Source organism: Cnephaeus nilssonii (genome assembly GCF_951640355.1).
Source record: "Cnephaeus nilssonii genome assembly, chromosome: 18".
NCBI classification, from domain to species: domain Eukaryota; kingdom Metazoa; phylum Chordata; class Mammalia; order Chiroptera; family Vespertilionidae; genus Cnephaeus; species Cnephaeus nilssonii.
The window spans coordinates 12,140,089-12,166,453 of record NC_137089.1 but is presented as its reverse complement, the minus strand read 5'-3'; the positions used below and the strand labels follow the sequence as shown (position 1 = coordinate 12,166,453).

The 26,365-nt window shown below is 36.9% G+C and overlaps 1 protein-coding gene across 7 annotated transcripts in view; it reads right to left on the bottom strand.

The window, feature by feature from the left end:
* The window catches only part of VPS13B (vacuolar protein sorting 13 homolog B), a 604,787-nt gene that overhangs the window by 385,170 nt on the left and 193,252 nt on the right, over nt 1-26,365 (bottom strand). The gene's annotated exons all lie outside the window — the stretch shown is intronic.

The window sequence follows — 26,365 nt, the reverse complement described above, 5'->3', positions numbered from 1 at the left end:
GAGGCGGCAGCAAATGGAAATGACTCTGAAGAAAGCCTCCAAAAGCCACGAGCAAATAGGGGAGGAATTCACCAGACACCTGGAGGCACTCAGGGAGCACTGTGACATCCCCCAAGTCAGCAGGACGAAGTCCGCACCCCCCCCCCCCCCCCCGCCCTGCCCCGGCTGGGGTATGCAGTACACCCCGGGAAACGAAAGGCCATGTTTGGGTTTTGTTTGGTGCTTTTGGTATTTTCTAGAAACATTGTTTTATACCCCCTTGTGCCTTCTGTGGAGGCAGTGCTTTTTAAAGGAGTGTGCCCTCATTCTGGAACTTGGTGAGAGTAAGACCATCCTTTTATTCTAGTTTCTCAGTAGCACTGAAGATGAACCTTCTCAGTTTGGACTGGACATTAGTGAGAGCTCACCCAAAGGTTAAGGTTATTTCTGTGTAAGTGCCATGTGAGTGTTTTTACACTCCAGGCGCATCTAACGCATGTTGACAGCTGCCAGCTCTCTCTGCCTGGAGGAAACTGCTCTGAGGGGAGGAGAAGTTGCAAGTGCAGCCACCTGGCCAGAGAGAAAAACCACCAGGGCAAGGATGGAATGAACGCCTCGCCCCTTTCTGAGCTGAGCTGGTGGCTGGCATGCAGCCGGTTCCCCCAATATCCCATTCCAGACAAGTCAGTGGGTATTGCCATGGAAGACATTGCCAGTCAAGCACTGTGTTCTCGGTAATGGAACCCAGACACTGCCTGCCTCAATAGCGTCACCCCTGGGCTCCGGGCAGCCCCCTATGTGTATTCAGAGTTGGCACATACATGGAACCTGTTTGGCATTCCTGGCCTAAGGACACCTCAGGGTGATGGGACCAGGGCAGAACCCCTTAGACGTGGGTGCAGTCTAAGGGGAGGCCCAGGTTCCAGTGCTAGAGAGCCAGGGTCTTTGAGGCCCTGCGTGTCCCCACCCATGAGACTTCTATGCTCTTTTGACATAAATCTGGAGGGGTGGGGGGATTCAGAAGAGAAAAATCTAAGTGTTGGGTTTCCAGCTGTCATAAGTGAACTGCAGAAAAAAACAAAATCAGTTACTAAATTTTAAAAAGTGCATTTGTCTTTAAAAAATAATAAGCTTAATATTTTTAAGCAAACACCAATTTCTATATTGGCTATGAGAATGGAATATTATCTCCTTTTTTGTTTATCTTACAAAACTAATTCAGGATGTGAAAGGAAGCATAATTATAATCACTCAATAAATCATTGTAAATTATAGCTTTAACTCTTCAGAAGCAGAGAAAGGGAGCTGCCTGGATGAAATGCAGGCTAACATTCTGACGTAATCCACAAGGCTGAGGTGCAACAAGTTGTAATTCAATCCTACCAACTAAATATTTTTATCCCTCTCTGATAAAAATTAGCTCAGACAGAACTTAACTAAAGCAGAATATCCCATTTTTAATTTATGTACTAGCTATATATGTTCATAAATAAGGCTTTGCATTTCTACATGTTTTTTTGCTAAAAATATTAGCCCCACAAGGATGTATAAAATATGAAAGAAGGCATATTTGTCAGTTTTGCCCTGAACTTGATCTATCTCCAGCATCTAGAAAAGTACCTGCCACAAGGTAGGGGCTGAAAAAAAAAAGTCAGGATAAATAGTAGATAGGTTCTCAGGTTAGCTGGGAAAAGCTCATTTATTCTAAAATATTGCAGATTATTTAAACAATCAGTGTTAGTAAAGTTAGTATCAATACCGAGTCCTATGAGAAATGAAGCACACAGAGCTGGAAATAGAATGGAGGTCAGGGAGCAAAAGAGAAATTACCTCTTTTTCAAAGCTTTGCACAGAATTTTCAAACAGGCAAAATTTGCCATGTATACTCCTGTTCCACTTTATAGTGCTACTTCTCCCAAGGACCCAGAATCAGTACAGATTCCTAAACAGCATGCTGAGACAACACAAGCAAGTCCGCCATCCATGTACCAATGCATGTGCTGATGAGTAACAGTTCACTCAAATACATGTCAGGAAAAAATGATGGGAGAAGCAAATTACAAGATGATTGCAAAAGGGGACCCATAGATGAAGTCAATTGGAAAATACAATTTAATATACTTTTTTCTGTAATAGAATGCAAATTCTTCATGAGGACCTAAATTCTTCTATTTCTCAAATATCAGTACTATACATAACAAGGCTTAAAAATGCTATGTTATATCAAGGGGAAATGAAACAGGACTTCCCCAAAGTGATATCCAATGTTCAAACAATTCTAGCAACTGAACTACACCTGAGATTCTCATCCCCATGTAGTAAGAAAAACACAGTATTATGGTATGCAGTGAGAGTTCTTTTGAATACTGTCTTTGTTTTACAACAACTCATTTTCTCAAAAAATAATATTAGGTGAGAAATAGAATTCACCTCCAAATCTGAACACTAAAAAAATGGAGGAGAGTGGAGAGAAAATCATAAGAAAGAGAAAAAAAATTTTAAGCTTTTAATTAAAAAAATTAGTTGAACACATTTGAATGAACCCACCTTCTGCTCCCCACACCTTCTGCCCGTGACCTCACACAGGCCCTGTTTTTACACTAATCACCCAAACTTGTATCTTATTTCTTTGGATTGTTTGATACTGTTCTCACAGTGCATCACCGCTTTGCCCCCTCAGACTGCTGTGTTACACAGACTGAGGGAGGTGCCAGCATACCGCCAGCGGCCTTACAGACAAAGCAATCAGACCCACCAGGTCCCTCGCCTCCTGTTTCTGTGAGTACTGGTCCTCTCTTTCTTCACATGATGTGCCACTATATTTTGCATTTATACTTTGGTATTACACTCGTGTAGACTTGCTCTTTTAGAAATGACATGTAAATAGTTTTCCACTCCTGTCCCTCCTCCAATGCCTATGGTGTCTCTCTCTCTCTTTCTTGTTTTTGGTCCAGTACATTTTGTTTCTGTATATGACTCTGTTTTTTGAAACCACATCTCTCCTCTGTAGTATTTTTTAAATAAATGTTTACATTAGAAAAAATTAAAAAATAAATGAACAATTTAAGAAATTTATTTAAATTCAAGAATACATAATTCAATCTTTAAAGATTAAAACACTTTTCTAAAATCCAAATAGAGAAATGAAATTATAATTAGATTTAAATTATTATGAACTGCTTCCTATCACACAAGCCCACTGTAATATAACCTTATAATTAATATTGCATAAATATAAAAGACAACACAAATAACGTATAATTAACAATAAAGAATGTGGTCCACCAAAAGAAAGAATAACAAGGAAGAAAACAATGGGATCCAGAAGACAAGGGATCCAACACAGGAGGAAAATGATGGGAATCCCCAGGATGGCAACAGTGAGTCAGTGACAGATACACGGAAAACTCAACAAACACAATTATTAAATACAGGAAAAACAAATGTTAAAAAGGCAAGGATAACCATTTATAGGCTACAACATTACTGTGACATAAGTAATATTTGTAGACAGAACTATGTAAATTCTAAAAAAATATATGAATTACTTAATTAATCAAACCTATGATATACTAGTGGAACCATGGGTGTATAAGAGGGACGTATGATGGATGCTAAATAGGGTTAAAGTTGGCCAATTATTATTTCCCACAGTAAGACTTCAAACAAATGGTGCTCTAAAATGAACAATTAAGAAAGAGCAACAAAAGCCATGTTATTTACAAAACACATAAATAAACACAAAAATGATTACTGAAAAGAGTTGAAACTGGTTACCTTTTGAAAAGGGAACATTATAAAACAGGTACACTTGCCGTGAGAAAGAACTGGGAAGAAGAGAAATAGAAGTAGAGGAGCCTTAGAATGTCTTGCTGAGAAATATCCTGCTAACCACCAGCAAAAAAAATAAAATAAAATAAAATTTTCTTTGAAAAAAAGTCTCCCATGCATTGTCATGTAACAGCACACATTAATATCTGTGAATAGTACTCATAACAAAAAATCAGCATGAGAAAGAGCAAAACAAAATCAACAAACAACACATTTAGACCTTCAAGTACTGGAGATATCTGGATACAGAACATAAAACAGCTGTTTAAAATACAAAAGTATGGATTCATAAGGAGGAGCAGACAATGATAAAGTAGCAAACAACATATTTTAAAGAAAAATGTAAATTACAAAAAGACTGATATAATTAAAGTAAAAACCTCACTAGATGAGTTAAACAGCAGATTAAATATAGTTGAAGAAAAAATAGTGAAATGCAAGAAACAAGATAATTTAAAATGCATCTGAGATAGAAAAAAAATGAAAGAAAACTAGTAAAATGATGTTAAGAGACATGAGGACTCAGTAAGAAGATCAAACATATGTCTAATTAGATTTCAGAGGGAGCTACTAAAGAATGGGTAAAAGGCAATATTGTTAAAAAGATAATAGCTGAGAATTTTACAAAACTGTTGAAAGGTAGTAACCCTCAAACCCAAGAAGCCCAATGAATTCAAACAGGATGATTACAAGTAGACCTATATTAGACAAACAGAAAAGAAGCTATAAATCACCAAAGAGAAAAAGATCAGAAAAGCATCCCAAATGGATGGAAAAAAGATTATATGGGGAATAAAAAAAAGCAAATAATCACCCTGACTGGTTTGACTCAGTGGATAGAGCATCAGCCTACGGACTGAAGGGTCCCAGGTTCCATTCCAAACAAGGGCACATGCCTGGGTTGCAGGCTCGGTCCCCAATAGGGGATGTGCAGGAGGCAGCCTATCAATGAGTATCTCTCATCATTGATGTTTCTATCTCTCTCTCCCTCTCTGAAATCAATAAAAATATTTTTTTTAAAAAAGCAAATAATCAACTTCTTAGCAAACAGTCAATGATATTCATTACATGATTTTACCTCAAAACTTATATTATATATGTTCTTTTAAATGTATCAAATGTTATATTTAAAAGGTGATAATGGGAAAAATTTTAATTGGTTTTTGAAAATAAATATATTAAGATAAGTTTTATTCTCTCTACTATTATCCATCTCAATTATTAAGCCACATATAAACTTTTGTATTTATGATGAAAAATACATAAAAATTCTATACAAACAAATCAGTATATATACAGATAGTCCTTGGGTTACGTCAGACTCAACGTACGTAGTTTCATGGTTATGTTGCCATCTCCCATTTATTTATAAAAAAAAATAAAGTCTGTCGTTTCGACGTATGTACATATGTGCTTAACCCTTTGCACTCGCTTGCTTTTTTCTCGATTCCTTTATTCTACTCGGGATTTAATTTTTTAAATACCCCAGATTTTACAAAGCGCGGCAGTAGAATAAAAAACTGGAGTTTCTTTTCATACAAACTTATTTATTTGGATTATTTTATATTTCAAATTATTGATACATTCAAAGAGTATAAAAAGAGCTGCTACCGATGCTAACCGTGTCGAGTCACACTCAACATCCGAGTGCAAAAGGTTAATGTTTTTTATTATTTATTTACCACAAGAAAAGGTCAGGAATTGTTATCTTTTTTTTTTTAACTTTTTCTACTGTGTCACTTCATTACTGCTATGTATGTGCACCATGTGAGTGACGTAGGTGCTTATGTAGGTGGGTTCCGACTTTCGGTGAAAATCGCGTTAAGTTGCACCGTAGGAATGGCTCTCCAAAGTAACCCAAGGACCTAGTGTATTTAAAAGTATTCAAGCTGCTAAAGACAAAAGTAAATTAAGGAATTACAGACATTCTCCATATTAGGCAAGTTATTTTAAAAGTCTTTTCAGACATGCCAGAAACTAAATGTGCTGAATAAATTTTTAAAAACGTTCTCAATAAATTATTTGCACACCTTTTCAATTAAAATTTTAGAGAAAGGAAAAGAAAAACAAATGTGAAAATATTTTAAGAAAAATTAATCTTGAAAGTTTCATTTACTTTATTATAATGGACACTTAAAAAAGTACTTCACCAGTAAATGTTCATATAAGTTATATAATTATATTATACCAAAAAATGCCCAAATGACTCAGTCAAGCTTGACCTTCATGAATGTTAAATAGGTGATAAAACAGAATCATCTATTAATTTAACATCAGCTTAGTTGAAATTATATTTAGAGGTAATGTTCTGTTAAATCTAAAGAGATATTTTCATATTATACTCAATTTATAAGACACAGCCATTAAAAATAACACAAAAGCTCTAATATATAAGTGTGCAGACAATTAGTCTGATACTGAGTTGACTCAGAACAGATCCCCCATAAATCACTGAAATTTGGCAATATATTTCTCTGTTTAATTTTAGCCTGGGAGACAACTAATGAGAAAAGTGTGCTTTACTTCTCTGCTCACTGCCAAAATGGTTCACTTATCCACATTCCACTCAGGCCTCACCAATTAGTTAAACCAAGGCACCACAGCCATTTTTAGTTACATCCTAATAGTTAAAAAATGAGAACTAAAATAAGGCACAGAGACCAAAGTTACAGAGCATTAAAATTACACATACATTCTTCCTGTCAGCTAAAGAATCCTTGTCAACCAATGATACTGTCTTGTAAAATACCAACTAATAAATGGTAAAATGTACCTAGCATTTATATTGAACAAATGAACAAGACAAAAAAAAAGACAATAATTTACATCTAAGTTTAAAACTTACTATTTTTCTATTATGCTGCTATAGCAAAGTAAGAACATTTTTAGATTTGTATAGCTCTTAAGAAAGTACTTGCTAATCTTACTTCTAAGAATAATTTCAAGAATTCTGGCTAAACAGTTCAGTAAACAAAAAAGGAAGGATCAATATTTCAAAAACAAGGGCGGGTAATAAAGTCAAGATGAGTAATCACAGTCTAAGAAGTGACAGAGCAGGTATGAGCTACTGACTACTAGCAACTTTATCCAAGGTAATTGTCAAATTTAATGTAAATGAAACAAGAATTTTAGGTATGTATGTATGGTAGTTCATGTTGCTTACTAACAATTAATTTCCCTTCCCTTAGGCCACAGAGAATCATAAGAGAACTCTATTCTATCATAACAATAAGAATCACCCATACAACCTACCAAAGCTTTTCAACATTCATCAGACAGCAGTTCCAAAGAAACCTAATGAACAAAAACTGTAAAAGTAAAAGGCCCCGTATAAGAGAAAAGGAATAAAAGCAGCTTTCATTCTTGGCACAGCAAAAGGATAAGAAAGCTGACAAGAAGAAAACAACTGGACTTTTAACAAATATTTAAATGTTGGGGGCTGGCATGACAGTTTCGGATCTCTGAGAATCCTAGACAGAGGGGAATCCACCCACCTGCCATCACTTTTCAACAAGCCTCCAGCAAACACTCTTAAGACTGATGGGTGTGACAGGACTGAAGATGAGAAAGGTCCCACCAAGATGCAGGTCTGTGGAGCTTAATAAAGTCTGAGGGCAAAGAACTAAAAGAAATCCCGCAGGCACTCTGAAATTTTCGGTGGGCATCAAGCAGGGCAATCTATGAAAGAGAAGAGGTACTAAAAGAGATCACATGTAAGAACAGGTGAACAAGGCTTGCTGAAGTCTGAGGGGTAGGTCAGGAGAACTGAGAGAAAATCACAAACCATACCAAATGCTTTCAAACAAAACAAAGTCTGCAGTAAACATAAGTAAAGCAAGAAGTGAAGACAGCTCAACTACAGGATAGAAAGCAAAGCCTAGAACCAATGCAACCACACCATTAACATGACAGAAAGAGGCTTGTCGTTTTGGAGGGCATAAACCTTAGGTTCTATTATTTCTTTTACACATAATGTTTGCCATTCAATTTTCAAAAATTATGAAACACACAGTACAACAAGAAGAAATGACTCATTACCAAAAGCAAGAATAGTCACTAGCACTAGTCCCAAAGGTAGGGGGTGTGCAGATACCGGAATTACCAAACAGGGACCTTAAAACAACTATGGTCCTTTAAGAACACAGTGAAAACATGCACGAGCTGAAGGGTAATTGCAGCAGACTAAAAAATAGTAAAAAGAGCCAAATGGAAATATTAGAATTTTAAAAATATAATATCAGAGGTGAAGAATTATTTCAAAAATTCTTTCCAAAACTGAAGAATGGTATCAACTGACAGATAAACAAAAAGCTTAGCAAACCCCAAAAATAAATAAAAGAAAAACCAGATCTACACACATAATAATCAAACTGCAAAAAATCAAAAGGAAAATATTTGAAATCACTCCAAGAAAAAAAGACAATACAATATAAGGTTACCATGGGAAGGATAACGTGTCATGAGACACAATGGTGGATAGAAGGTAATGGAATGATATTTTTAAAGTGCTGAAAGAAGGAAAGACAACCTAGATTTCTATATCCATTGAAAGTATTCTTTAAAATTAAGACAAAAAAGGGCTTCTGTCGTGAGTGGCACAAGTAGAGCAGCTTGACTGCTCTACATGCAGAATGGACATCAAGAGATTTAGGAAGTATAGTTTTTGGTACTTGGGCAGCTGGTGATCGTTGGTCCTGGTGCCCGAAAAGAAAAAATTAAGACAAAATAAGAACAAAACAATAAAAACAATCTGTCTCCAAAGACTTGCACTACTAGAAATGATTAGTAAAGTGCTAGGCTGAAAGAAAATTATACCAGATAGAAGCTCAATTCTAGAAAAGGAATGAAGGATACCAGAAAGAGTAAATACGTTGGTATATAAAGAGAACCTCTTAAAAATATTCTATATATATATACCCAGTTGCAATTATATACACATAGAAGACCTCTTTAAGTCTCTTTAAAAACACTCTTGACTTTTTAAGGTAGAAATAATAACAATGCAATGTGGAGTTCATACAGTACACAGAAGTAAAATATATATCCATTGAGCACAAAGAACAGGATGGTGGTAAATGGAAGTAAAATTATATAACAGGGCATTTATTTTATTTTTCAGCTTATCGTAGATTCCCTCGCTGTCCTCTGCTTTGCCAATGATTCTTTCAAGCCCAATTCAAACCATATTAAAATATTTAATAAATACCTATTTATGTACATGTGTACTTCTTTCTTTCCATCTATCTAACTTCTCTGCACACCCTTGATTCAAATTAGCCATTAAGACTTCCTACACAGACCTTCTCATTCTCTGGCCCACTGCAATACTAAGTACTTATTGTAAGAGCTCATTAGAGTTCATTTTAGCCACTGACAATTCAAATTTCTCAGTTGAGAATAGGATGGCAGAGGAGGTTATGAGTGCTTTAGGAAACTACCGAATGTGTGAAATAGTAACACATCCTACTGCTTTAGAACATTGAGCACCCATCTGTGCTCCTGGCCATGAATTCAAAAGGAATCAACTCATCCGGGTCGCATGTTTTTCTCCAGTCCAGTTCAGGAACAGAGAAAGCAGAAGAATTTGATTTTTATCAAGATTGTGTTTGTTTCTTTTTTATTTTTCCAGCTGTTGTTTTCCATTTTTCTCCCCAGTACAAATTCAAGTTAATAATTGGTCTCCTATCTGATGACCCGTGTGTCTTATTCTCAATTGGCACAGATACACAAATGAGATTTAATGGTAACCTCAGTCCAAAAGAGTCAGTAATTAATACTTTGTAGTGTTTCTAAGTTTTGTTCTCCAACTTTATGTTCTTAATGACATAAAATACTGAAACCATAAAGGTAATTATGGACAGCTTTGACAATAAAAAGCTTACAACTTCTAGGTGATAAAAGATAGCATAAACAAAATTAAAGGCAAAAGGCAAACTAGGGGAAAATATTAGAAAATACATAACAAAGATAATATTCACAACAAAAGAAGACCTCCTAAAAATTACTAAGAAAATATATATACAACCAAACAGAAAAATGGGCAAAGAATATAAATAAACAAATCACAAAATAAATAGAACTGGCCTTCACTAGCAGTCAAAAAAAATTCAAGGTTAAACAATAATTTTTCAGTGACAGATTAGCAAGCATTTAAATGAATGAAATTCTATTACTGATAAAGTTCTGAAGGATGAAGCACACTCATGTTCCGCTAAGAGAAATGGGAACTGGTAAAGGCCATTTGGGAATTAACTATTAAAATTTTAAATGTACATACTCACTGATCCAGCTATTTTAGTTCTTGGAATCCTATAATAATACCTTAGATGCTACCTTAATTATATAAGCACAAAGATGCTCACCTGTAGCTTTACAGTAACAAAAATGTGAGTTACATCAATATCCACAGTCAAATTATGATAATTTATTTAAGGGAACACCATTCAGACAGCTATTAAATGATGAAGCATTGATGTATGTAATGACACAGAAATAAGTGCAGAATAGTACATTTAAAGTGAAAAAAGGGTGCAAACACAAGAGTATTTCACAGAAACTTCAGGTATTACATATATATGTGTGTGTGTATTTTAAAAAAAGATATGCTTATATGTAATATACATACATATTTAAAGATAAAATAGCGATATGTCTGATGTATGTGGGTGAATACACATAGGATATACTATAGAAAAAGATTCATGAACTACAAGTGTACAAACCATGCAGTATACAAACCAAGGTACAACAAACATACCACTTCATAATTAAATGTATTATTATATTACTTACACTCTAAAACCCAGAAACTACATCACCATTTTTATGATCAATTTTGAATTTCAATGAAACCTTTGGTTCATGGAAGAAACAAATGCAAAACCTTTATTCACTACAAGTAAAACAATTCAGAAAATTACCAGATCTCATAAAAGTCTCTCTTTGATTTATCTTCAACTTGTCACCTTTGTTTATTCAGGATTTTCAAAATTCAGAATCCCCATCCCACACTGCACCAAATTCATACTAGTAAAACTAGGATCCTATAGCTAAAAATTAAGTTTCAAAACCAATTCTTCAATTTAAACTAAATTTAGTTATGTATGACTGAATAACATCAAAATATAGATTGTAAATCAATCATTATAAAATTTATTCCCAATTGATTCATTTACCTCAGTAAAATCTTTCCTATTGCCCAATATTATAGTTTTAATCTCAATTACTTCTTCATCTCTTTCATAAATAAGCCCAAAACTCCAACATATACCTTAATTGCATTAGCATATACTAAATAACTTGAGGCTATAAACACTGTCCATGACACTATAAACAATATGATAGAATTCACCTTTGAATTAATTATGCATAAAATATGAATTTATGTACAATAACTTGGAATAATACAGTATTCAGTTGGGTTTAAGTAATTTAAAGCCAATATTGATAATATGTTTTGAAATTCAAAATAATTTTAATATTAAATGTATTTTATTACATTCAGTTATTAAGTATATAAGTATATATTCAGTTATTAAGTATATGTTTTATTTTTTATTTTATTTTTTAAATATTTGTTGTTGAAAGTATTGCATATGTCCTCTTCTTTCCCCCATTGACCCCTTCCAGCCCATTCCCACCCCCTGCCCCAGGTTTTCACCACCCTATTGTCTGTGTCCAAGGCCCTTTGAGACAGCATGGAGGCACCTGGAGAGCATTATGCTAATCAAAATAATCCAGTCAGAGAAAGACAAGTATCACATGATCTCACTCATATGTGGAATCTAATGAGCAAAATAAAATGATGAACAAAACAGAACCAGAGACATAAAAGCATGGAAAAGACTGTGGAATCTCAAAGGGAAGGCAAGAGTGGGTGGATGGGTGGGAAGGGATTAACCAAAGAACTTATATGCATACTAGTGGCTGGATGCATGGAATTCATGCAAGGGGCTCGGCCCTCACAGCCCCGGCTTCATCCAGAAGGTCGTCCAGAAAGGGACATCCGGAAGGACGTCCAGAAGGTGGTTCAGCTGTCTGGTCTAATTAGCATATTCTGCTTTTATTATTATAGATATGCATAACCTGATTTAGCCTTTTAATTTTAACTATATGAAGTTATTTACATCTGGCTTAAATTTTAAGTACAGAGTGAAGGATCATATGCATGTATTTTCTTTTATAGATTGTAATAAGCTTAATAAATGATTTTAATGTAATGATTCTTTTGCTGTTGTTAATCCTCACTTGAGGATATTTTTCCATTAGTTTTTAGAGAGAGGGGAAAGGAGGGAGGTGGGGAGAGAGAGAAGGAGCGAATCATCCCTGTGAGAGACACATCAATTGGTTGCCTCCTTCACGCACCCAGACAAGGGCCAGGGATTGAACCTGCAACCCAAGTATGTGCCCTTGCCCTGGAATCAAACCCGAGACTCTCTCTCTCTCTCTCTCTCTCTCTCTCTCTCTCTCTCTCTCTCTCTCTCTCTCTCTCTTTTTATCGTTTAAAGTTTTACATATGTCTCCTTTTTCCCCAATTGACCCACACCCCCTTCCCTCTAGCCATTCCTACCCCGGGCAAGCCCTCATCGCCCCAGCCAAGACTCTTTAACCGCTGAGTCAAACCAGTCAGGGCACTATAATGATTCTTAAAATTAACTAGATTAAGAATCTTCAGTCACCCACAGTAAATATTACCTAGTTTTTAAATTCTATGGACCAGTAAAGGTTGGAAAAGATCCTTTCAGAATCAATATTCAACAGACTAACTGGGAGGCAGAGTACACATTTTGATTTAAAAGTCCTAGAATACTAAAATTTTTATTAATAATAATAAATCTTAACTTGGAAATTAAAAGCAAAGCTTTTTTGATCAAGACCAGACAAGCATGTATTTTTTGATAGTTAACATCATTAGTTCTCATTTCATCTAGGATCTCCTGCAATAAATCAGAGGATAGATTTCTAGCATTCCTAAGTAAGGATACTGCCATCCATCAGTCATCCTCTACAGCCAAGTAATCTCTTTCAATTTTTCTGAAATTAAGGCAGCTGTTTTTATACAAGAACCCTTGGGTCGCTATTTCCAGACATAAACAAAAATGCTTAGAACATTGCTCTCCTGCAAGTATCAAACCAACAAAACAAAAAATCCCCAATATATATGTTTTTCACTAAGTAACCTGAAACTAAAATGATTTCTTCTCCTAATTTGGATTGCCTTTTGGAGAAAAAAGCTCAAGGCTGAGACAAAAAACAAATCTGCATATTTACTTTAGCCAACCTATCGTTTTCCAAAAATACTTACTAGAGCACTTTAATGATTACCTAGATTCTTATTCTATTTACACCATATAGAACACCGTAAAGAATAGCAGGTCTCTGAAACATGCAAAAGCTTTATTCTACCTGACCCAGTTTTCACATCTTTCCTCTGTAACACAGGCATAAAACACTAAAAGATACATGTAAAACTGAAGAGCAGGCAACAGTAAACCTTACACAGAGCTCCCAAGGTTACAAAGCTTATATGTATGTTAGGATGAGTTGATAAAGTAGAGGCTTTAAAATTCAAAGAGTTCCAATTTCTGAACAGCATTCCAATATTAAATCAAATTCATACACTTAAAGGAGTAAGTTATTACCATTCCTGGATTAAAGTCTTTTGGAATATATAATATTAATATGGAATGAGTATATAAAACAAAAAAAATTAATGAATAATTGCTATAGCTATTAAAACCAATCACAATTATGAAGCATATTAATTCCATACAATCTTATCCCTTTAAAAATAATGGAGTTTATGCCTTGGTTGGTTGCTCAGTGGTTAGAGCATTGTCCCGTGGACCAAGGGGTCTCAGATTCAAATCCCAGTCAAGGGCACATACCTTGGTTGCAGGTTCCCCAGTCCTGGTAGGGGTGCATGAAGGAGGCAACTAATCTATGTCTCTCTCTCACATGGGTATCTCCCCCCCCCCTCATCTCCCTCCCTTCCACTTTCTCTACAAATCAATGGAAAAACTATCATTGGGTGAGACTTAAAAAAAAAATAATGGAGCTTTGGCAAGGTGTCTATTCAGGTCCTTTGCCCATTGTTTAATTGGATTGTCTGTCTTCCTGATGTTGAACTGTGTAAGTTCTTTATATATTTGGAGAATTAATCCCTTAACAGATGTATCATTGCTAAATATGTTCTCCCATATAGTGAGCTCTCTTTTCAAACCATCCTATCTAATAAAGAGGGAATATGCTAACTGACCATCACCCAAAGATGGCTGCACCCACAGCTGAGGCCAAGTTCCCATAAGGAGCCTTAAGGAGCAATCAACAGGGACCTGAGGCTACACCCTCCCCCCCCCACACACCCGGCAGGGCTTGACAGGGGACCTCAAGGTGCGCTTCCCGTCCTGTTGTTGGGCTAGGGAAACTCAGGCTGCTCTCCCACCCCAGCGCCAGGCCAGGTGACCTCAGGCTGCGCCCCCCACCAGGTGGGTCTTGACAGGGGACTTCAGGCCACAACCCCAACCCGGCGGGACTTAACGGGGAACCTCAAGGTGCACTTCCCGTCCTGGTGCTGGGCTAGGGGATCTCAGGCTGCTCCCCCCACCCAAGCACCAGGCAGGGGGACCTCAGGCCGCGCCCCCCACCAGGTGGGTCTTGACAGGGGACCTCAGGCCGCGTCCCCCACCTGGCAGGGCTTGACAGGGGACCTCAAGGTGCACTTCCTGTCCTGGTGCTGGGCTAGGGGACCTCAGGCTGCTCCCCTTGCCCCAGCGCCAGGCCAGGGGACCTCAGGCCACGCCCCCCACCTGGTGGGGCTTGACAGGGGACTTCAGGCCACGCCCCCACCCCGGCACCAGGCCGGGGACCTCAGACCGCAACCTCGCCCGGAGGGGCTTGACAGGGGACCTCAGGCCGGGCCCCCCACCCCAGCACTAGGCCGGGGGACCTGAGGCTGTGCTCCCCTGCCTGGCTGGGCTTAACAGGGGACCTCAGGCCATGACCCCACCCAGCGGAGCTTGACGGGGGACTTCAAGGTGCACCCCCAGTGCTGGGTCAGGGGAACTCAGGCCATGCCCCTGCCCAGCGGGGCTTGATGGTGGACCTCAGGCCATGCTCCCCACCCAGTGGGGCTTGACAGGGGATCTCAGGCCATGTCCCCCACCTGGCAGGGCTTGATGGGAGGACCTCAAGGCACGCCCCCCGCCCCCGTCTGGGTTGGGGGACCTCAGGCCATGCCCCCCAGCCTGGCATCGGGCCAGGGGACCTGAGGCTACGCCCCCTGCCTGGCAGGGCTTGACAAGTGTGGGACTGGCCTGGTCTGGATCTAGAGCAATGGGGGTGGGGGGGCTGGCCGGGTCTGGGTCTCACGCGATTTTGTGGTGCATGTGGGTGGGCAGGGACTTGACTCTGGGTCCTGTGGTGAGCCCCAGACTCTGACTGGAGGAGGTTTTCATATACATTTTACTAATTTTCTTTCATCTCTGACACTTCTATTATAGAGAAAGGGCAGATAGCAATATTAAATTATTTCCTCTAATTAATCCTCTTTTAATGTGCACAAATTTCGTGCACTGGGTCACTAGTCAAAGGATGGTTTCCTTTGCTGTGAAGAAGCTTTTTAGCTTGATGTAGTCCCATTTGTTTATCTTTTCCTGAGTTTCCTTTGCCCTCAGAGACATTATCGGCAAAAATATTGTCTGAGATTTTACTGCCTATGTTTTCTCAGATTTGTATGGTTTCATGACTTACATTTACTCTTTTATCCATTTTGAATTCATTCTTGTGTACAGTGTAAGTTGGTGGTCTGGTTTTATTTTTTTACATGTGCCTCTCTAATTTTCCCAGCACCATTTATCGAAGAATCTGACTTTATTCCATTGTACACAAAGGACCTGAAGAGACACTTCTCCAGAGAGGACATACTTATGGACAGGATGATGCTCCAACCAACCAAGGCCAACAGATATGAAAATGCCCAAGGTCAATAATCATCAGAGAGATGTAAATAATAGGAAATATTTGAAATAATATAGATCTCCAAAAAATGAGGAATGGTTAAGAAAACTTTGATGTGTACAAGTGACAAAATATTTTAATCTTTAGAATGGTGTTATGAAGACTCTGGTAATGGGAAAATTCTTATACCATAAACAGATCTTCTAAATACAATTTAATATAAAATAAAATAAATACCAGGGGGAAAAACTAGAAGAATATATGTTTAAAAATTTAAATGGTATGTTTTGGGTGATGGGTTAATCTTTTATATACTTTACAGATTTTTTTTTTTTACTTTACAGATTTTTTAACTTTCTAAATTATACTAGATGAAAATATAATTACTTTTATAATAAAAACCTAAGAAACAACATATGTAAATATATAAAGATGCAATGTGTTTAGGTGATAAATCAGGTTATGTTATTCCTCTGCTTAAATATTGCCTACCCAACCTCCTTCACATTACATCTAAACTTCTTATAGCCCATAAAGCCATGCCCCATCTGACTCTCACCTCTCTTTGCCATCTCCCCTCCAGCACTCTCTCCCAGTGATTATATTCCAACTACCCTTGAACACCTCAAATTCTTTGCTGTCCCTTCAGTCACCTATCTGTCATCCACACAGAGGCCTGTCTCTGACTACCCTATCAAACCAGATTTTTCTACTCTATTTTTTATCACAGTATTTTTGTCTCTTACTATTTAACATTACGATTGCATAATTTTTTATTTACTTAATATCTACCTCCTCAGATGGAACCATCTCTACTGTATGTATGTATATATATATATATATATATATATATATATATATATATATATACACACACACACACACACACACACACACACATACATACATACAATGCCAAGCACAGTGTTTGGCACATGGAAAACAATGTAGTGAATGAATATATGATTAAACGATTGCATTTCTCTTTTACCTTTTAAGGACTTATTATAAAGTACAGCTTCAATTCATACAGAAGCAATTATTTGAAAATGTGCTCTAAATCAAAGAATACTTCAAATACTACTCAATATAAGATACATTTTTGCCCAGCTGGCATGGCTCAGTGGTTGAGCATCGACCTATGAACCAGGAGGTCACTGTTCAATTTACAGTCATGGCACATGCCCGGGTTGTGGGCTTGATCCCCAGTAGGGGGCATATAGGAGGCAGCTGATCAATGTTTCTCTCTCACCATTGATGTTTCTATCTCTCTCTCCTTCTCCCTTCCTCTCTGAAATCATTTTTAAAATACTTATATTTTTAAAAAGATACATTTTAATTATTGATAACAAATAGATCCATTTCCTGACCTGATTTCCAATATTCTAATGTGACACTAACTCACGTATGCTGTTTGTTTTGCCTTTTATCTGATTATGTAATATAGGATAATTAGTGATAATAGTATAGTCAACAAAAAAAGTAGGAAGAAAAAAGTATTTTTAATTATTATGGACATTTTGCTGTAGATGAAACATCTAATATTTAAGGACTTAAACTCCAGTTATTTCAACACATATGTCTACACTGTAGCAAAATGAAGCTGGTCTCCAGGAACAAGTATATTTTCTAAAGACATAATTGGCATATTCTATATACACATTTTCTTTAATATCTTATCATGAGCCTATCTGCGTGTGTATATCTGTCTGTGTACGTGTGTGTGTGCGTGTGTGTGTGTGTGTGTGTCTGAGCATGCATGCATGTATAGAATCTTTCACTCATCCACTTGAGAATACATCTGGATACATCTTTTACCTCTAAATATGTCAGTGTGTATTTCCTAAGAACAAACACATATCCTTACATGAATATTGTGTTTTTGAACAAATGTGAATTTTTTAATCTTTCCTAACATTGAAAACTAAAAAAGAAGGTGTGTCTCACAAAGTCTTTTAATATTCCTGGAAAGAAGAGATATTTCCATTACAAATAAAAAGAAAACGCAACATCACTAAAATGAAGTAAGTATTGCTCGGTCCATTTCTTTTAAAACATGTGATTTTCATTACTGAGAATTTTTCAGTCCTTGCCAGTAATCACATAAGAGATTCAAATTAATTTAGAAAGTTCTTCACTCCCAGATGAATAATAATCAATGTTTACAACCCTTGACAAAGTAAACCAATTGATTATACATCCACCCTCCCAACGACCAGAGTCGGCCAAGTCCAGACAATCAAGTGCCAAAGCACAAATGCTTACCATCCAGGATGGTGACGGTACATGGAAGGATAACATGAATTCTTCACAGGAATCTCAGCAGAGTTCATCTGAATTTGGCATACTCTAAGCCTCATTTTCTCCATTTTAAAGATGAAAGGGTAAAGGGGGCCAAATAGATGGTGACAAAGATGATTTGACTTTGAGTGGTGGGCACTCAATGCAATATAAAGATCATATATCATACAAATGTATACCTGAAACCGTATGATCCTATTAAGCAATGTTACCCCAATAAATTTAATTTTTAAAAAAACAAAAAGATGAAAGGGTTTTGCATCGGGACAAGATAGAGTACGAGGACCAGATTTACCTTCCCATGTGAAACAACCAAAATATTGAGGGGCTATATGAAACTGACGTACACCAGACACTGGAAATCAGGCAACAAAGGGCTGCAGGTCACAAAATTTGGAAAACAAACGAGGTGTGCCTGCAATTGTCCCAGCTTCCCGCCTTGAGAGAACTTCCAGGATACAGTGCAGAGAGAGGAGCCAAGTAAAGCCCAGCACTCCCAAGTAGAGGAGACAGAGCTGAGAGAACAGGGAAACCAGAATGGCTAAAATTCTCAGGGAAGAGTACCAAAAAGTCAAGAGCTGCAAAGAGAGAGAACACCACAGATCTTTAAAGGGTCTTGTTAAGTAATCAACAGAGGGAAGAGGAATGAATATACAAATGGCCAATAGGCACATGAAAAGCTGCTCAACATCATTAATCACTAGGGACATACAAATCAAAACCAGAAAGAAGTTCTAATTCATACCCATTAGGGTGGCTACTTTCAGGAAGGGGGGAAAAAATAAAAAGAGAAAATAACAAATGTTGGCAAGCATGAAGGAAAAATAGGAACCCTAGTACACTATTAGAAGTACAAAATAGTTCACCTGCTGTGGCAACAGTTTGGACCTTACTAAAAGCCTAAATTTAAAGTCTATTATAATTTATGTTTCCTGAAAGCTAATTACTTCCATTGTGATTGGTAAATAGAGCGATGATATCTGCCAATATACAACCAACAGTCTTCTTTATGGTGTGTTGACTCAGATGCAGTTTCCTGGGCACATTTTGAAACTATCAGCTTTCTCACAATTAAAGAGAGAGAGTTGGCAACATATGATCTTAAGGGAAAGGCTGATAATCCCATAAGAGCTTTGCTTTCATTCAAGTAGTCCGTCACTGACTCCGGGGCTTCCTGAGTCACTACACCTGCCATATGTTAAGCTACGTGAAGACCAGAGTGCAGAAGAAGATGCTAAGACATATACCCTATGTTTTAAAAATAATAATAATGAAAAACTCTATACATAGGTTCATTTATTTTCATGTTGATAAAACCAATGTTGAAAACAAATTTATCAAAGACCTACATCTCAAAAAAATCATGAGCCCTACGATTTAAAACTGTCCTGACAGGCTGATTACAATTGCCAGAGATTTAACTGTGCTAGCATTTTTACTAAAACTGTTATAGTTTTTCTTAATATTCTGGTTATAAAGTTCCATTTGTCTTGAGTAACTGCTTCTCTTGTCCCTTAATTTTATGTGTCATATTCAAGACTTTTCAGGAATGCATGCGTGGCATTATGAGAGAAATGCTTGTACTGCAGAATGCCTTTACAATCAAACAATCAACCTCTCTCTCTCTCTCTCTCTCTCTCTCGCTCGCTCGCTCTCGCTCCCCCCTCACTCTCTCTCTCAAATCAATAAAAACATGTAAAAATGTTATAGTATAAAATAACATTGATGCTTAAAAGCAACATTTTCATAAAAGTCAGAATATTAATTTTCTTCCTAGGTTTTATTTTATATTTTGAATAATTGGTTCCTTAATGTTATTCTTCATTAGAATATTTTTAGTTTTTTTATATTTGGCTTAAAACCAAAATATGTGTTATATTCAGGATTATAGGTTCTATGTAATTTCTTTAAAAATTCATGTTGTAGATGGACAAAATATAAACTATAGGAAGCACAATAATGTGGGTATCATAATGAATACATTTTGTTTTTAGATAATAAAGGAATGTATACTACATGTGCTGAGTCCACATGTAATTTTAAAATGTAAATTTACTTTGCAAATTTACATTAAAAATTGACTGTATTGCTCAACCATGAATATTTGCAATAAAATTAAAGAAAAATGTAAGTGTAGACTCAAATAGAATATGTCTAATTCAATACATAGATTAACCACATAGCAATAGGCAGTTTGCTCATTCTAATTGAAAAGTATGGCATCTAGATTATGAATCAATGTACAGCCAAAGCATGCATTATTAGTACTTCATTACAAAGGAAACTACTGTTTTTCTTTCAATACATTGTGTTGTAAACTTGATATTGTAACTAAGACAATGCTGACTTCTTAATTAATGTAACATTATATTGTTTCCTTTTTATTGAATAGTAACTTCCTTTGATCAAATAAGGACATTTTAAAAACTGTATCAACTTCATTTCATGAAACACAGGACTTATTAACATTTTAAAACAGGAAGGGCATAATTTGAGAATAAAACATATTGTTTTCTAATTGTAATTTTTTATGGGTATCTTCCTATAATTGTGGATCAGTGACATAAGTGTATTCTCTTATCATAGTGGTATAAAACCAAAAATCAATCTCAAGAAAAAAATTGAAAAACACACAAAGACATGGAGGCTAAATATCATGTTACTAAACAATGGATGGGTTAATAATGAGATTTTTTTTAAAAAATCAAGTTACCTTGAAACAAATGAAAATGAGAACACAACAACCCAAAATCTATGGGACACAGTGAAAGCATTCCTAAGAGGGAAATTCATAGCATTACAGGCCTAATTACTTTTGCACACACCTGTATATATACATATGCATATATGTGGATCTATATATATTTAAGATTATAAATAATTCAAAGTTAATCCTGAGTATTGAAATGAGAATTTCATTGAAACTTTTTTAGAGACTCTTGTGTATGGAATCAAACAAACATGGTGGAAGAATGATGAGGGGGGGGGAGAGGGAGAGAGAGAGAGAGAGAGAGAGAGATTGATTGATTGTAAAGGCATTCTGCAGTACAAGCATTTCTCTCATAATGCCATGCATGCATTCCTGAAAAGTCTTGAATATGACACATGAAATTAAGGGACAAGAGAAGCAGTTACTCAAGACAAATGGAACTTTATAACCAGAATATTAAGAAAAACTATAACAGTTTTAGTAAAAATGCTAGCACAGTTAAATCTCTGGCAGTTGTAATCAGCATCCCTGTCAGGACAGCCTTAAATCCTAGGGCTCATGAGAGAGAAACATCGATGTGTGAGAGAAACAGTGAACGATGGCCTCACACACACGCCCTGACCAGGGATCAAACCTGAAACCTGGGTATGAGCCCTGATTGGGAATCAAACCCATAACCCTTCAGTGCATGGGATGGTGTTCCAACCACCTGTACCACATTGGCCAGGACAAGAACATGTATTTTTAAATCAGGTTATATACTATATTTACAATAGAAATGAAAACAAAATTGAATATACTTAAATATGTGTTTCTAAAATAATTTTAAAATAGGAAAATACCTATTTTACAATAATCTTATATAATCAGAGAAAAAAAGTAATATAGTCTCAAATATTATTCCTATAATTTTATGTGTATAATTCTATAATACTTCATCTGTATATTTATTATGTGCTTACCAAACCAAGTCCAATCTCCTTCCATCTCCATTTATCCACCCCTCTACCCTCCTCTACCTTCCCCCATTTCCCTCTGGTAAAGCTATCATGGTATATATGCCTAAGAATTTGAAGTACTTAAACCAATTATTACCACAATAGGCAAGATCTGAAATTTCAAATCTTGTGGAAATATTAAGGGTTTCATAGAAAGACGTGTATATGCTTTGGAAAGATAATGGCCAAATTGAGGTCTTTCTTGGTTTTCCATGCCTGATTATTAAGATCTGTGTAATAATGACTGGGCACAAAAAGTAAATGGCAGGGAATAGCAGGCACCACAAGGTGGTGCTAATATCCTCTCATAACTGGCTGGATAGACCACTGCTGCCTACTAGTCTTCAGATGTGACCTAAGGTGACACACTACAACTCACAGGGTGAATACCCAACTATAACATTCTCTGGTCTAAGAGAAAAAGAAAAACATTAACAATTTTGGAAGTGTTTTATTATTCACTGTAGAAAAAAATGAATGTAAAATCCTCTAGAATTAACATTTGGCTTGCATCTACATTTTTGTCCTCTAGTTACAATAACTGACATGAAAAGGGGTAACTCAATGAGCAACTGTCTTTACACTACTGTCAGATGATATCACTAATTTACACTCAATGAAAAACTACCATCGTGCACAAATCAAGACTTCGTTATCAACAATGTTCTTATGTGGAACACCAATACAAGTGGTAATAAAACAGTCCAGTATTACGAAACCCATATTCGTAATACTGGACTGTTTTATTCATAAAATGAATAAAAATGCTGCAGCAGACACTATGGAAAGAGACTTCATATACTGCCAAAACGTTTCCCAGATTAACACTTTGACTCGTTTCTGCATATGTCCTCATCTTCTGAATGTAATGGACTCTAGGGAAAACATGTTACAGTTTCCCACAATTCAGGTTCTAAAGACACTAAACCAAGTGCTAGAGTCGTCCTCCCTTGAATTGCTTTTAGTTCCTATCAGACACACAGATGGAAGGATAGAATGACACAATGATGGATGCATGCATGGATGGATGGATGGATGGGGAAGAGAGGGAGGGAGGGAGGAAGGGGAGAGGAAATTCCTGTTGCATTTCTGGCTCCCAAATTACAATAGCAATTCAGAATAAAGAAAAAGTGAAAGTTGCTAGAGAGAGTTGATATATATGCCCATTGCATATAGTATGTTATACAAACAATACCATTTTTATACACATATACACATACACACATACACACACACACACACACACACACACACATTTATATAGGAAATAACATTTAACCCCCTCCAAAAAAAAACACAAAATCTCCATTTTACCAATGCCCAAATTGTGTTTTAGAGATAAAAAAAAAAAAATTTCCCAAGGTCACATAATCAGCAAGAACAATCTGACTCTTTTCACTATTTTATAAAATAAACATGTTAATATTCATGAAGATAGCTAGTATATACTGAGTGGCAACTATGTGCCAAACAATGTGTTGAGCATTTTACATCTATTTTCTCAGTTAATCTACACAAAAATTCTAAAAATGGTATTATTATCTTCTTCACTACAGATGACAAAACTGAGGCACAGAGCAGTTGAGTGGCTTTCCCAAGAGTCCTACAACTATTAAGTGGTAAAGCTGGGATTCAAATCTAAGCAACGTGGCTACAATACGTCTGTCACTTAACCACTTCACAATATTGCCACTCATTAAATGCACAACTATTTCCTTTGGGATTAAAATAAATGGCTGTTTAATGAGGAGTAAAAAAAATGCAAAAAACATTTTATTAAGCACATAAAATGAATAAAAATGCTGCAGCAGACACTATGGAAAGAGACTTCAAAGAGCTTGAAATATAGATAGTAATACATAGTTATTTATTAACTTGAAAATATGATCACAGTTATAAAAATACAAAACCAGACAGTAGAAAAGTAAAATGATTAATTATCAAAGACTAATTAGCAAAATACGATATTCGAAAAAGTAAAATATGATTAATTACAAACAATAGCTCTTATGAGATTTAAAAAATAAGCAATCACTTCAAATATAGCAGGTTGGAAAAATCACTAGAGAAAAGGTAGATTTTAATTGAATATTTAATGAGAAACAGGTTTGAACAGGTGAGAAGGAAGAAAGAGGTCATTCTGAGCAGTTTGATAACTATATTAGTGAACATTTACATGCAGAAACATGCAAACTGTGTTTAGGAATTGATGAATATCTATAGTAATAAAAGCATAATATGCTAATTAGACCAGACGTCCTTCCAGACAACCTTCTGGACTAAGCCGGGGCTGCGAGGGAAGCCCGGTTCCTGGGTGCCGGAGGGAAGCTGGTGGCGGCAGCTGGGGGAAGGAAGGCCTACTCTACCACGAATTTCGTGCATTGGGCTTCTATTGATTATCCTACCTAATAATAGACAGATATGCAAATTGACCATACCTCCGATACACCCAAGCCACGCCCACCAGCCCAAGCCACGCCCACCAGCCAATCAGGGCGAGTATGCAAATAAATCGAACCAAGATGGCTACAGCCACCGAGAGTAAGGTTTCCCAGGCAACAGAGGGAAACAAGCTTTCCGCCTGCCCTTGACAGGCCTAAGCCTCCACTCAAGCTACAAAGTTTCAATTATAGAAGGTAAACAAATTCAAACAGAATGGCGGCAGCCATGGAGCTGGAGAGACCAGGCCAGGGTTGCCCGCGGTAACGGAGAAAGCAAAGCTTTCCGCACACCCTGGCTGGGCTCAGGCCTCTGCTTAAGGCTACAAAGTTTCAATTATAGAAGGTGAATTAACTCAAACAAAAATGGCTGCTGGTGGAGCATGCAGGAGGCTTGGCTCCGCTCCAGGCTACAAAGTTTCAATTGTAGAAGGTAAATAAATTCAAGATACCAGTGCCTCTGCTTGGGTCGCCAGTGGGCATGGCTGGCCTGCAAACCACCACAGGCCCCTTGCTCAGGCTGCCCCAAGCCCCAAGGGAACCCCCACCCTTATCTGGGACACCCTTCAGGGCAAACCAGCTGGCCCCCACTCCTGCACCAGGCCTCTATCCTATCTAATAAGAGTAATATGCAGATTGACCACCACTCCAACACACAATATGTCTGCCCCCATGTGGTCAAAGATCCTGCCCCCATGCAGACACAAGATGGCCACCACAAGATGGCCAGCAGGGGAGGGCAGTTGGGAGGCACCCGGCCTGCAAGGGAGGGAAGTTGGAGGCGATCAACCCTGCAGGGGAGGGCAGTTAGGGGTGACCGGGCTGGCAGAGGAGGGAAGTTGGGGGCAAAGAGGCTGGCAGGGGAACAATTAGGCATTAATCAGGCTGGCAGCAGAGTGGTTAGGGGGTGATCAGGCTGGCAGGCAGAAGCGGTTAGGGGCAATCAGGAAGGCAGGCAGGCAAGCAGTTGGGAACCAGCAGTCCTGAATTGTGAGAGGGATAACCAACTGCCCATTTAGGCCCGATCCCAATGGGATCGGGGCTAAATGGGCAGTTGGACATCCCTCGAGGGGTGGCAGATTGGAGAGGGTACAGGCTGGGCTGAGGGACACCCCCCCTCTGTGCACGAATTTCGTGCACCAGGCCTCTAGTATATAATGTTTGTACAAAGAAAAAATTGTGTACAAAAGCTTGAATATACTTTTTTTTCCATAATCCTCAAACCCTAGTGATGAATAAATGTATCCATGTTTCTACCTAGTTTATGACATTTTCTATAATAAATATTTCAGAAAACAAAAAAATAAAACATCTGGATTTTAAATTAATGAAGCACCAACCAAAAAAAAATTGACTAATTGTGACAGAATGAAAAGGAAGAGATACAGCAATGAAAGAACTAATGAAAAAAAAGTTGAAGAAATTAAGTCAACCAATTTGTAACCCATAAAACATTCAGCAGCAATACTAGAGATTCCCTAATGTATTCCATTTTGTTACATCTTTGCATAGTACATGTAGTAAATTATAATGTACACTAAAACTCATCATTTAAAATTCTTTCATCATTAAAAAACAGGTAAAGGTATTTAATTTCTTTGAGGATAAAGGGAAAACGTAAAAAATAATCTATGCAGTGCTGCATGAAAAAGTAAATATACTATTTCATGTAACTTCAGAACAATCCTATAAGAAGTTATTTTACAGACACATTCACAGAAGTATAGTGACTATGCCTAATTTATATTATACCTGGAAGTGCTGAAATTTAAACCCAGGTTGCCAGACTTCAATCTGAAAATTCCTTTTCACTGTTATTGTTATTAGGTCTCTATTTTCATCACAATAAAACTTACAATGCAAGCAAGTAAGGTTTCTGAAAGTAATGGACAATATTTCTTGGACCAGATATAATGAATGATATTATACCTGGCTCTAGAGCAGTGATTCATACATTCCTTCACCTAACAAATATTTATTAGACACCAACTATACACCAAGCACTATTCTAGGCACTAAAGATAAAGTAGTTAACAGAGAAATTTTAAAAAAAAGGAAGCATATAAGAAAACTTAAGTATAATTCAAAGAATTATAATATTGTAATAGGAAAGAAAATGACTGGGTGACTCCTTAATATCGGGTGGTCTG